The following is a 12,448-nucleotide window of genomic DNA, read 5'->3' as shown; positions in this document are numbered from 1 at the left end:
TTAGGAGTATGAGATTAACAGATACAAACTACATTAAATAGATTAGCAATAAGGATTTACTGTATAGCATAGGAATTATACCCAATGTCTTGTAATAACCTATAATGGAATATAATCTGCAAAAACCCCCACAAAAACCTGAAACTAATGCAATACTGTAAATCAACTTACTTCAATTAAAAAAATACATCATTGCTTTTAAATATTATATAATTATATATAATAATGACATACAAATATTACATATAATTGCATGTGCATATACATATACCTATAATGTATAGAAATATTTGCCAACATACCTTACGAATACTGAGTAAAGATTCTCCTCAGTGAAATACTATAAAACTGAATCCAGCAGCATATAAAAAAGATTGTATACCATGACCAATTAGAATTTATCCCAGGAGTGCAAAATTGGTTAAACATATGAAAATTAATCAATGCAATACATCATAGGAATAGAATAAAGGAAGAAATATGATCACTTCAATAAACACAGAAAAAGCATTGGACAAAATCCAGAACAGCTTTAGATAAAAAAAGAAAACCAACAAACTAGGATTAGAAGAGTACTTCCTTAACCTCACAAAGAGCATCTACAAAAAACCCCACAGCAATGACATATTTAATGGAGAAAGACTAGATGCTTTCCACATATGATCAGCAACAAGACAAGGATATTTACTTTTTGCTACTTGTATTTAACACTGTACTAAAGGTTCTAGTCAGGGAAGATTAGAAAAGAAGTAAAACAAATTCTATTTGCAGATAACAAGATATTTTAAGTCCTAAATAATCCACTAAAAAACCTACATCTGATGTAGTAAGTTTAGCAAGGTTGTGACATACAAGATCAATATAAAAAAGTCAATTGCAATCATAAGCCTTGTATTTTTTGTTTTGAATGCAATGTAAAAATAGACTTGAATGCTTCTTTGAAAATGATAGGCGGTTTAACTTCGATTCATTGGTTTATATTATAAAATAAATATGGAACTTCAGGAGTACTTTTTATAATGTAAGATCCTGGTCTGATTTTTTCACATCCAGCTGTGTGATGCAGGTTTGTTATTTTTAAGTAAAATTGTAAAATGAAAATCAATTCACCTATCACCTGGGGAGTATAAGTATACTTGAAGAAAGTAACTTTCTTTAGGAATCAGAAGACCAGGCTGTGCAGGAACTTGGAGTCTATAATCCAGACTCCGTGATTTAGCAGGGACCAGTCTCTTTTGAGGGACCTGAACCTGAAGGTTTTTTTTTTTTAAGGTCTTAGTGTATCATCATGTGCACATGTCATTACAATCATTATCCAGTGTTCATAATTGTTTACTGTCTCATATTGAGTACTTTATATCAGGAAGAGGTTTCTCCATAGAATAGAATTCGGATAATTTTTGGCTAATGAAGACCAGGAATTGTTTTCATTGAGAACACTGGTGTGCTACATGATTAAACATAAAATATTATCCAAAATTTTGCAAAACAATAATGCCTGGAAATCCCTAAATCCTGACAACGCACCTCTATTTTCCCAAGTAAAGTTACCATTTAAATGTCTTTTAACTGATTTCATCTGGAATATTTTTATGGCAATTGTTAGGAGAGACAAAGTGGCACCTAAAAGTAGAATTTGACAGTAGGGCTAAGCAAATTGTTAGCTTCATGATCTGCAGTAGTTCCTACACTTACTTTCTGACTCCTTTTCCCTCCTATTTCCTGTGCCTCCTTTACCCCACATCCATTTTAGACCTCATGCTCTCTGTTCGGGAGGAGAACTTCCGATAAATGTATCAACAAAGAGGCCAGTGACCTGAAGTTGTCTGTCCAGAAATCTTTGTATTTTAAAAAGGGCAGTCTCCTTCTATAGGAAAAAAAATATGTAACTTCAGACTTAGATGGGAAATATATTTCAGGTAAAAACTCAGCATTTAAGTTCTACTTAAGAAATTTATTAGTCCATCACTCAACATAGTAAAAGAATCACAACTAAGCAATAAATCTAGCTATTAAATGTTTATTTTGATATAGCTGTTAAATGATTAAATAAAATACTGTCAGCCTAGAAATAAAGATAGCACAGTGATATGGCTAAAGTAGAAAGAAAAAAGTGATCGTGGTACATTGCCAACATTTTCCACTTAGCCATCAAGAACAAGGTTTTATAAAAGGGAAAGTAGCATGATGTGAAGTGAGTTTCTTTTCACTTACTTATTAGGTAGGGAATTGAAGACAATGTTGAATTTTTCATGAAAATCAAATAAGTTGAATCACAAGGAATGGATACAGGGAGAAAATAAATTAGGTTAGTGACCTGTTGTTTTCCAATCTGGTGTGTGAAATGGTTTCACACTCTGGTTTTATTTTGAATGTTTGTGATTACCAAAAAAGTTTGAACATCTTTTCCTATGCTTATGAGCCATTTTTTATCCATCTTGGTGAAATTTCTGGTTATTTCTTTTGGCCATCTTTCTGTTGGAGCATTTGTGTTTTTCTTAGTCACAGGAATTCTTTAAACATTTTGGACTAACCTTTTGTTGGTTATATGTGTTGTAATTATCTTCTCCCAGTTTACGGTTTGTCTTTCACTCTGCTAGTCGTATCTTTTGAGGAACAAAATTTCTAAATTTGAACGTAGTTGGTTCATTATTTTCTATACTTCCATTTTAAGAAATCTTTCCTCACTATAAAACTATAAAGATACTATTATCCAACACTGTCTTCTAAAAGTTTGATTGCATTGCTTTTCCATGAGGTCTGTAATCTGTCCTTTTTGTGTGTATAGTGGGAGACAGGGGGTATAATTTCACTCCCTCTCCCTCTATAGTTATTCAAATGTCCCAGCACCATTTATTGCAAGGCCAAATTTTCTTCAATTGCGAGATTTGATCATCTCAGTCAAGTATCAAATATCCATATTTGGACGCTCAATTCTGCCCACTGGTCTTTTTGCCTATTACTGGGTATATACCACACCATTTAAAATATTGTAACTTTATAAATTAATTTTATAACTGGAAGGTCAAATTGTTCCACTTTATTCATCTTCTTCAAGAGGATCTTGGCTATTACTGATCTTTGCTCTTTCATTTAAATTTTAGATTAGTTTGCTCAAAAACTAAAGTACCTTGAGATACTGATGGGAATTTCATTAAACCTACAGAGTAGTTTTCATAGACATGGCATCATTACAATATTGGGTCTGTACTCAATGAATATCTAACAGTTTAGGTTTTTAAAAAATGTCTTTAAAAAATTTTATAAACTTATCTTACAGATTTTATAACTTTAATATTTATTGCTAGGTATTTAATATTTGACATGCTGTTATAAATATTATCTTAAAATTTTCATTTTTAAAATGATGGTTTATAGAAATGCCATGTATTGTTATTGATGTATCTAGCAACATGCTAAATTTTTTAAATTAATTCTAATAATTAATCCATAGGTTACTACGGGTTTAATACTTTGGGACAATCATATTACCTGCAAAATAATGAACTTTTTGTTTCTTCCTTTTCATTTCTATTCTTTTTCTTTATGCCTTTCTGTGTTGCCTAGGATATCCAGTACACTACTGAATAGACATAGTTATTGTGGCTATCCATGCCATTTGCCTGATATCAAGAGTAAGCTTTCATTGTTTCACAAATAAAAATCTGTCAAATTTAGAAAGTTTTATTTCTAGTTTTTTAATATTTTTATCACAAAAAATGATGTTTTATCAAATGCATTTTCTGCATTTATGAAGATAATCATATGGTTTTTCTTCTTTAAATTATTAAAGTGGGCAATTAAACTTTGTATTTCTGAAGTTAAAACCAACTTTGTGAGGATGCATTTTTTTAAAGCTGGATTTGATTTAATAGTTTGCTTAGGGTTTTTATATTTCAATTCATGAATGATATTAAACTGTAAATTTTCTTTCTCACATTGTCTTTTAAGTTTTCCTTTCCTTCTGCTTAATTTGCTCTTTTTCCCCTAGCTTCTGAGGTAAAACTTAGGTCATTGATTTCAGACTTTTCTTCTTTTCAAATATAAGTATCCAACACTATCAATCAGGTCAAAGTGGTTAACAATGTTCATAATCAGTTTGTCTTTGTTGATTTTTTTCCCAGTTGTTTTCTCAGTTTCTAGAGATCTCTCTAACTGTAATTGTGATAAAATCTCCAACTACAACTGTGGAATCGTCTATTTCTCCCTTTAATTTTTTCAACTTTTATTTATGAATTATACTTATGTTAGACCACTAGGTATTATTCCACAGATCTCTGTCATTTTGTTCTTTTTATTTTTCACCCCTTTTTCTCTCTGTTCTTCAGACTGAATAATTTCCATTGATCTATCTCCAAGTTCTCTAACTCTTTCCTCTCTGTCATCTCCACTTTGCTATTAAGTTGATCCAGTGAAATTTTTACTTCACATACTGAATTCTTCAGTTCTAGAATTTCCACTTTATTTTTATAGTTTCTATTTCTCTGTGAGATTTCCAATCATTTCATTCCAACAATATTTCCCTTTACCTCATGGAGCAGAGTTACAATAGCTGCTTCAACTACTGATATTTCCAACATCTTTGATGTTCCAACATCTAAGTCATCTAGCATTATCCTCTGCTGATTATCTTTTACATTTCTTTAATTCTTGGAATGTCAAGAAAATTTGGATTCTATCCTAGATATTGTCAATGTTATTATTTTGTAGGATTCTGGACTCTGAATTCTTTCATAATTCTCCAAAGAGTACTGAGGTCTTGTTTTAGCAGAATACTAATGGGTAAGACTTAAACTGCAAGGAAGAGTTTGCAGTTTAAGTCTAACCTATTACTTTCTTGTCTGTAGTGGATGGAAGCTCAAATTTCACTTCAGATCTTTAATTTTCAGGGAACTGCTTGCAGTTGGCCATATATGTATGTGCTGTTCAGAGGTCAGCCTTGGGCAGAGTTTATACTTAGGTATTTGGGGTTCCCCTTCTTAGGCTCTCTCTTTCCTGGGTTTTGTCTCACTTTCTGGAAGCCCTGTTAACCCCAGGCTCTGTCCCCTGGCTGCTCAGGACAGAAGGATAACTGACTTTCTATGAGAGTTCCAGCTGCTCATATGCTTCATATGCGGTCTACCCCTGAAGCCAAGCTATAAAAAAGCAGCAAATTCACCCCATGCTGGTCACGTTTTCCAAATTTTAATTTCTCTCCAGAATTTACTGCCTCTCAGGCAGTTCATTTTTGTATTTTGTTATTTGGTTGGGGTTTCAGTCCCTTAGCAGTTTACTCTTCTGTGCTGGGAGAGGAATTTTTCCATACCTTAAGTTATGACATCATGTTTTAAGAAATGTTAGCTAAATAGACACAAAATTTATTGATAATTGACAGAACTGAAATATGCCCTGGCACACCATGACGTGTTCATTGATGAGAGGGTAAAAGTGTTTTTGCCCTCCATTGTAGCAATGCCATGGCTAGCCAACCTACTCACAGTTTTTTAGAGTCTCTCCTAAAGACAAGAATGACTGTGAATAAACTGAGAATGATTCTGTCACAAGCCTTTCAGCTGTCCCTCCCAGCATGGTTTATTGTAAATCACTGACTTTCAGTATGGACAATGAACTCCTCTGAGACAGCCCAGAAACTCTGACTTTTTCATGGTCATCACTGTCACTGACAGATTTATCATTTTGCAGTACAATTTCCCAGAGCAGACATCACTTGAATTGCCCTTTCTAGGTGGCAGAGGTCGCTTACCTCAGAGATGCTTCAAAAGTATTCATTTATTTTTTTTTGTTTTGAAGGATGGAAGGGCGAATTGCCTGAAGGCTGTACAAAGCACTGTAGTTAATGTGTGGTGGGACAACCAAGGACCCAGGAGTACTAATAGCACATTAGAAGGCATCTAACATACATTGGACATACATTTAAATACCAAACTTGTCAGATACATTTTTTCATTGTTCCCATGTTTACTAACGAAATCATCGCAGTAAAACTTGGCAAGTCTGAAAATGTTCTAAGATCTTCAAATTGGCCTGTACATCTTGTAATGATAGTTATGGGTGAGAGATAATGTTCATGATTGTAAGAGAAGTTCATGCCCTTTAGATCTCAAATCTTCTTGTTTTTTTTAATAGGTAGCTTCATGTCATGTTGAAGTATTTTAAAGCAGTGTTTCTCCAAATGTGATCCAATAATGTGGCATTGCTAAAAATGCAAATTCCTAACTTTATTTTAGCCATAGAGAATCAAAATCACAAGTAGAGAGTGTAGGAGAGATGAGACCCTTCAAATGGCATTTTTGTCAAGTGCCCCTAGGTGAGTCTCACGCATGTGAGAGAACAAATACATTAGGTTCTCAGAAGGATATCCTTCAGCATAAAGATGCCAGTAAGATGATTAAATAAACTCTGAGATTTTTCCTTTTCATTTAATACATTTACTGTGTATCTCCTAAGCATAAAACACTATGCTAGGTGCTGGTGGGATATAAAGATGAATAGAGCATGGAGGTTCCTGTTCTGCTGAGGGAAGAGCAGGGCACCCAGAATAGCTTGATTAGAAAAAAGCACTGAACATTCTCATTGGAGTTGTGATTTGGAATGCATGTGTCTCAGGTTTTAATGAGTTTCTCAAGTTGTCCAGATATATATTTTTAAAAAGTCAAGTTAATGAGGGACCACATTATAGATCCATCACAGAGACTGCTATAAAGTCTGAGGCCCACAAAAAGAATGGAATTCCAAAAGGTATTTTTTTAAATTCAAAAGCTGGTTTATGGGGAAGGGTATAGTTCAGTGGGTAGAGTGCAACTTAGCATGCACAAGGTCCTCGGTTCAATCCCCAGTCCCTTCGTTAAATAAATAAACCTAAGTACCACCCCCAAAAATAAATAAATAAAAATAAAATTTTAAAAACCTAGGCTATTTATTTTTTAAAGGTTTAGACATTTTTTTTCATCTTATTTTCCATTATAGTTTCGAAACAAATTTCTCCAGTGTCTCAGCCAGGTTCCTAGAAGCAGAGGCTGAGACAGATTTACTCAGTTGGTTTATTGAAAGAATGCTTTCCTGAGACACTAGAAGGGAGTGATGGTAGCAAGAGAGGGCAGGGGAAGAAGTCAGACAAATCCGTACTTTCAGGAATGGTCTAGTCTCAGTCTTGCCAGACCCAACACAAAGCACTTGTGTGAGAGTGGAGCATGTGCCAGAAGCCTTCCTGCATACCTGCACAGCGACTGATTGGCCATGAGCACTGCCCACAGCCTCGCAGGCCTCCTAATCACCTCCTGTCAGCCAAGAGCAATCACCCACCCCTAAAGGGTGCAAATGTGAGCCAGGAGCGGCCACTAATCGCAATGGCTGGGGATGGGGATGCTGCCCAGTAAGGGGTCAGGGAGGACACTGAAGACGTCTGTCACACTCACCCAATGCCTGAAATGACTCTTCCTTTATGCTGCATTGACTATTCAGGTTCTGCCATCAGACTGCCTGGGTTCAGACCTCAGCTTCATCTCTTACTTGCCATCTTACATTAGCCTCTTTGTACCTCAGTGTTCTATTCTTTACAATGTAGTTTATAGTTAACTGTTAGAAGCCTGTGAGGAGATAACGAGGTAACCTGCACCAAGTATTTCGCACAGTTTCTGGCATATGGTAAACTCTCGATACCTATTAGCAATACTAGCTATTATTTTCATTCCCTCCTTATATGCCTCCTTAAGAACTTGATTACCTTGTGTCTAGGATTTTCCTTCAGCTTCCTGCTGGATATCTCTGCCTCAGATACTGCCTCCCCCTCCACCAAAAAACATGAAACAGACATATACCTTTTCCGAACTGTCCTACACACACACATAAGCACATATGTTCTCTTCTTGAAAAGTTCCTTTCATCATATTATCTCTCTGCTCAAAACTCCATTCCCTCCATGGTAAAAATCCCCATGTTAGCCTGCAATTCAAACTGTTTCACAGCTTGGCTTCTCATTGCTTTTCCAGTGTTATCCAGTATTACACCGCAGTTCTCAAAATTTTGATCTCATGACCCCTTTTCCTTCTTAACAGTAGGTTACATCTATCTATATTTGTCACATTTGATATTAAAACTGAGGAATGTTGAAAAGATTTATTGAATGATTCATTAAAAAATAACAATAATAAGCACATTACATGTTACTAATAACAGTTTTATGAAAAATAAACGTATTTTACAAATTAAACAGATTTAGTGAAAAGAATATCACTTTTTCATTGCTGCAAATCTCTAAAATCTGATTTAACAGAAGACAGCTGTATTCTGGTATGTTTCTGCATTCAATATGTTGCTTTGGTTCAAGTATATGAACAAAATTTGGCCTCATGCAGATATACAGTTAAGGGAGAAGTATTTTAGAAGCTTTACAGATAACCGTAGATATTCTTCTGTGACACAGTACTAATACTCAACCAGTCGTAGCTTCTCAAAGATTAGCTACAATGAGGAACCTGAAACCAGACCAATGGTCTTCTCATACTCCCTTACATTACAATCCACTGGGCTCGTGCACTGGGAGAAATCTTTTACTTGCATATGATTTTGATCTCTAAGACTCCCTGAAGGGTCTCAGACACCCCAGAATTCCTGACTGCACTCCAAAACCAACATCTAAATAAAACTCTTTGCATCTGCATCTCTTGTTTTTAAAATGTACCTAAGATTTTGTATTTATTCTGGTATAATGAAGCCAACAGGTCAGGAGACAACTGCCATTGAAAAGATGGTTTGTTACTTACAGTTCCCAAGAGGAGGGGACAAGCCGCTGTGCCATGCAGGGCCTCAGGAAGCACCAGGGTCAGTCAGTGATGGGAAAGCATGGGCAAAAGTCTTCATTGTGGTTTTCATGGGGACGAATGGATAAGACAGAGTAAGGAGCTGAGCAAATTTACGATTGGATATTTTGAATAATGTCTGTGGGCTCTGCTCTGCAGGTGTAGTCTCTTGTTGTCTGGTACCCAGTACCCGGCCCTCGGATGATTTAGGGTTGGGGGATGGTGTCCTGTCCTGCAGGAATCTGATAAAAGGAGGCTTAAGGGGGTATGGGATAGGGATGGATTGGTTTGAATATCGATGTTGTGCTTGTGCTCGCAGGCAAGTTGTTTGCTAACTCTAGGAATTTGCTACCCCTTAGAGGGGCAGTCCCTCCTTGGATCGGTAAGGTCCCAAGATGTCAAAGCATCATGAAATATAAAAAATAAAATAAAAAAGATTAATACACCCCTCAGTTTGGTTTACTTACTTTCCCATAATACACTAGATATATTTCTGATCGCATCTTTTTTATTCTGTTAATCCCCATTTTTTTAACCTGTTTATACTCTTCTCATCCATTAAGACTGAGCTCAAAGCTCCTCCCCACTTTGAAGGCTTCCCTGACTCATAATTCAGTATTTACTCAATCGTACATTCCTTTGCTGCACCACTTGAAAAATTGTCCTATTTTGTTATTTAACTTTCCATACCTATAAACTCAATATCTCCACCTAGATTGTCAATTTCCTGAGATTAGCTATCTCTTTTTATACTCTTTAATATTGTTCATATCTTACAGAGTGTCTACCTTTACTTTCTGCAGCCACCATCCAGAAATGAGCCTCTAGCATCCTTGCTCTGTCCCATCTCATACTGGCTTGCCAGCGTCTCCTCATCTTCTCTGCCCCTGACTTCTTGGCCAGTCTCCTTTCCACGGTCCTTCCCTTTGGACTGGTTGGATGTCTGTATTGCTCCTTTGGTACTGCCCTTGCCTCTACCTCTCAGCTAGTCTGCACTTGTTTCTCAGATCACATTTGCTTGTAGTCATACTGGTTCTCTACATCTCCTGGGATTTTCCTTCAACTTTTCTTTGAATTGTAGAAAGGGTGAAAGAAACACAAGGCTTGGCTTACTGTAGACCTTGTACAGATGTGCGTGGGATTATGACTTTGAAGCCTTTAGATTCATACTGTTTTCAGTGATTTGAAATCTTTTATACATGATTTGTGTCATCAAAACAACAATTTAAAGAGCCTCTTCTGTGTTCCCCTTCTTGTGTCTTAAGAACTTAAAGATAATTCATGAAAAATATCTAAACACTTTGTTTTCATGATCTTGTATATGCAGCTGGAAAGCCATTTCAACCTTTTATTTGGCTAAATGACTCTAATTAGAATGAGTATTATGAAACAAATATTAACACCTCATGGGTGTCAGATAACTATAAACAATGTCAACTACAAAGTTATGGTGGAGTATTTAGGAACTATATTTTCCTTTCTTTAGCTCTGACTCAATATCACAACCTGATTTACACTTACTAATAAACTGTATGTAGTCAATAAACCAAAAAAATTTGGAAGACATTTAGAGACTAGCTAAAGAAAAAGACACTGAGAGCAACAAGCAGGTTCACAGAGGAAACAAAAGGGAGACACCAAGAAAGACTCCTCACAGGGCTTGAGGATAACCACAGGGCTGCCAGTAGGGCATCGGAGGCCCTGCCTGCATGTGGAATGGTTCAGGACACTGAGACTGTTCAGATGCATTTGTTCAGCTAACAGTGGCTTGCACCTCTGCTGAGCCAGGTGCAGGTAATACAATGAATACTAAGTTGTAGCTCTTGGCACATTAGAGAGGTATTATATGATACTACATATAACTTTTTTGTGCAAACAAAACAAAAGTTTTTGGACATCTTGTCTCTACGCTTAATCTGAAATCTATAAAATATCTTATTAAAAATGTGAATATACTTTTGGAAAATACAGTAAGTCCTTGCAATAAATGTGGTTTCTTGTTCTTTATATAAATCTTTGAAATGTCCTTGAATTGACAATTGCCCTTGACTAGAAAGAACAAACTTCAACTCAGGTGAGAACAAGATAAGACATTTGGAAAAGTAACCTAAGCTACAAACATGCTAGGTTAGAAGGCAAGTATTAATTATGCCCAAGCAAGGGATCTTAGAATTTTGAAGTTGGTTTCCTAAAGCTATTGGTTCATGCTCAATATCCTCAAGAAATTATTGGAAACCAAAAATGAAAATATAATCCTACCTGGTACATCTCTTCTTGGAATGTTTCACTTCAAGTAAGACTAGAGTGATTATGGAAAGGATCAAAAAAGGGAACCCAAACTGGACAGGAGACAAAGACAGTTTTTTTAAAAAATATATATATTTTAGAAAAATAAAAATTTAAAAATATAGGATCTCAGTAAGATAAAGCTGAGTACAAATACTGAATAAACTTTGAATACTAAAATTAGGCTGCACCCTTTAAAGCTAAAAAAGGTAAATTTTAGAATAAAAACAAGTACTCCATATATGTAAATTGTGGTTGTATATTGCCTGAAAGTGATATTTTATTTATTTATTTTCTAAATTTTTAAAAATTGAAGTACAGCTGATTTACAATGTTGTGTTAGTTTCTGGTGTACAGCACAGTGATTCAGATATATATATACACACATATATACATATATGTATGTGTGCACATATATATATATATACTTTCTCATACTCTTTTCCATTATGGTTTATTACACGATATTGAATATAGTTCCCTGTGCTATAAAGTAAGACTTTGTTGTTTTATAGATATTTTCTATAAAATAGCTTTCATCTGCTAATCCTAAACTAATTTATCCCTCCCCATTGGTAACTTTAAATTTGTTTTCTGTCTGTGAGTCTGTTTCTATTTTCTAAATAAGTTCATTTGTATCATATTTTAGAATTCATATATAAGTGATGTCATATATTTGTCTTTCTCTTAATGACTTACTTAGTATGATAATCTCTAGGTCCATCCATGTTGCTGCATATGACATTATTTCATTCTTTCTTATGGCTGAGTAGTATTTCTATATATATACCACATCTTCTTTATCCATTCATCTGTTGATGAACATTTAGGTTGCTTCCATGTCTTGGCTATTGTAAAAAGTGCTACTATGAATATTGGGGTGCATGTATCTTTTTGAATTAGATGTTTCTCTGGACATATGCTCAGGAGCAGAATTGCTAGATCATATGGTAAGTCTATTTTTAGTGTTTTAAGGAACTTCTATACTGTTTTCCATAGTGGCTGCACCAAATTACATTCCCACCAACAGTGTAGGAGGGTTCTCTTTTCTCCACATCCTCTCCAGCATTTATTATTTGTAGACTTCTTGATGGCTAGTTTGACTGCTGAGAGGTGATACCACATTGTAGTTTTGATCTGCATGTCTCTAATAATTAGTGAAGTTGAGCATATTTTCATGTGCCTGTTGGTCATCTGTATGTCTTCTTTGGAGAAATGTCTATTTAAATCTTCTGCCCATTTTTTGATTGAGGTTGTTGTTGTTGTTGTTGTTGTTGTTGTTTTTGATATTGAACAGTGTGAGCTGTTTGTAAGTTTTGGAAATTAAGCCCTTGTCTGTCACATTATTTGCAAATATTTTCTCC

The 12,448-nt window shown here is 35.2% G+C and overlaps 1 protein-coding gene across 1 annotated transcript in view; it reads right to left on the bottom strand.

Annotated features, from left to right (window-relative positions):
- Positions 1 to 12,448, bottom strand: part of FMNL2 (formin like 2) — a 367,782-nt gene that overhangs the window by 350,119 nt on the left and 5,215 nt on the right. Inside the window, exon 3 of the mRNA XM_074363666.1 lies at positions 8,763 to 8,853. The gene's annotated coding sequence lies outside the window, so the exon portion shown is untranslated. The remainder of the gene's footprint in view (positions 1 to 8,762; positions 8,854 to 12,448) is intronic.

This window comes from Camelus bactrianus, chromosome 5, assembly GCF_048773025.1.
Source record: "Camelus bactrianus isolate YW-2024 breed Bactrian camel chromosome 5, ASM4877302v1, whole genome shotgun sequence".
Taxonomy (NCBI): Eukaryota; Metazoa; Chordata; class Mammalia; order Artiodactyla; family Camelidae; genus Camelus; species Camelus bactrianus.
Note: the sequence above shows the minus strand (reverse complement) of the source record. Positions and strands in the feature narration are given on the sequence as shown.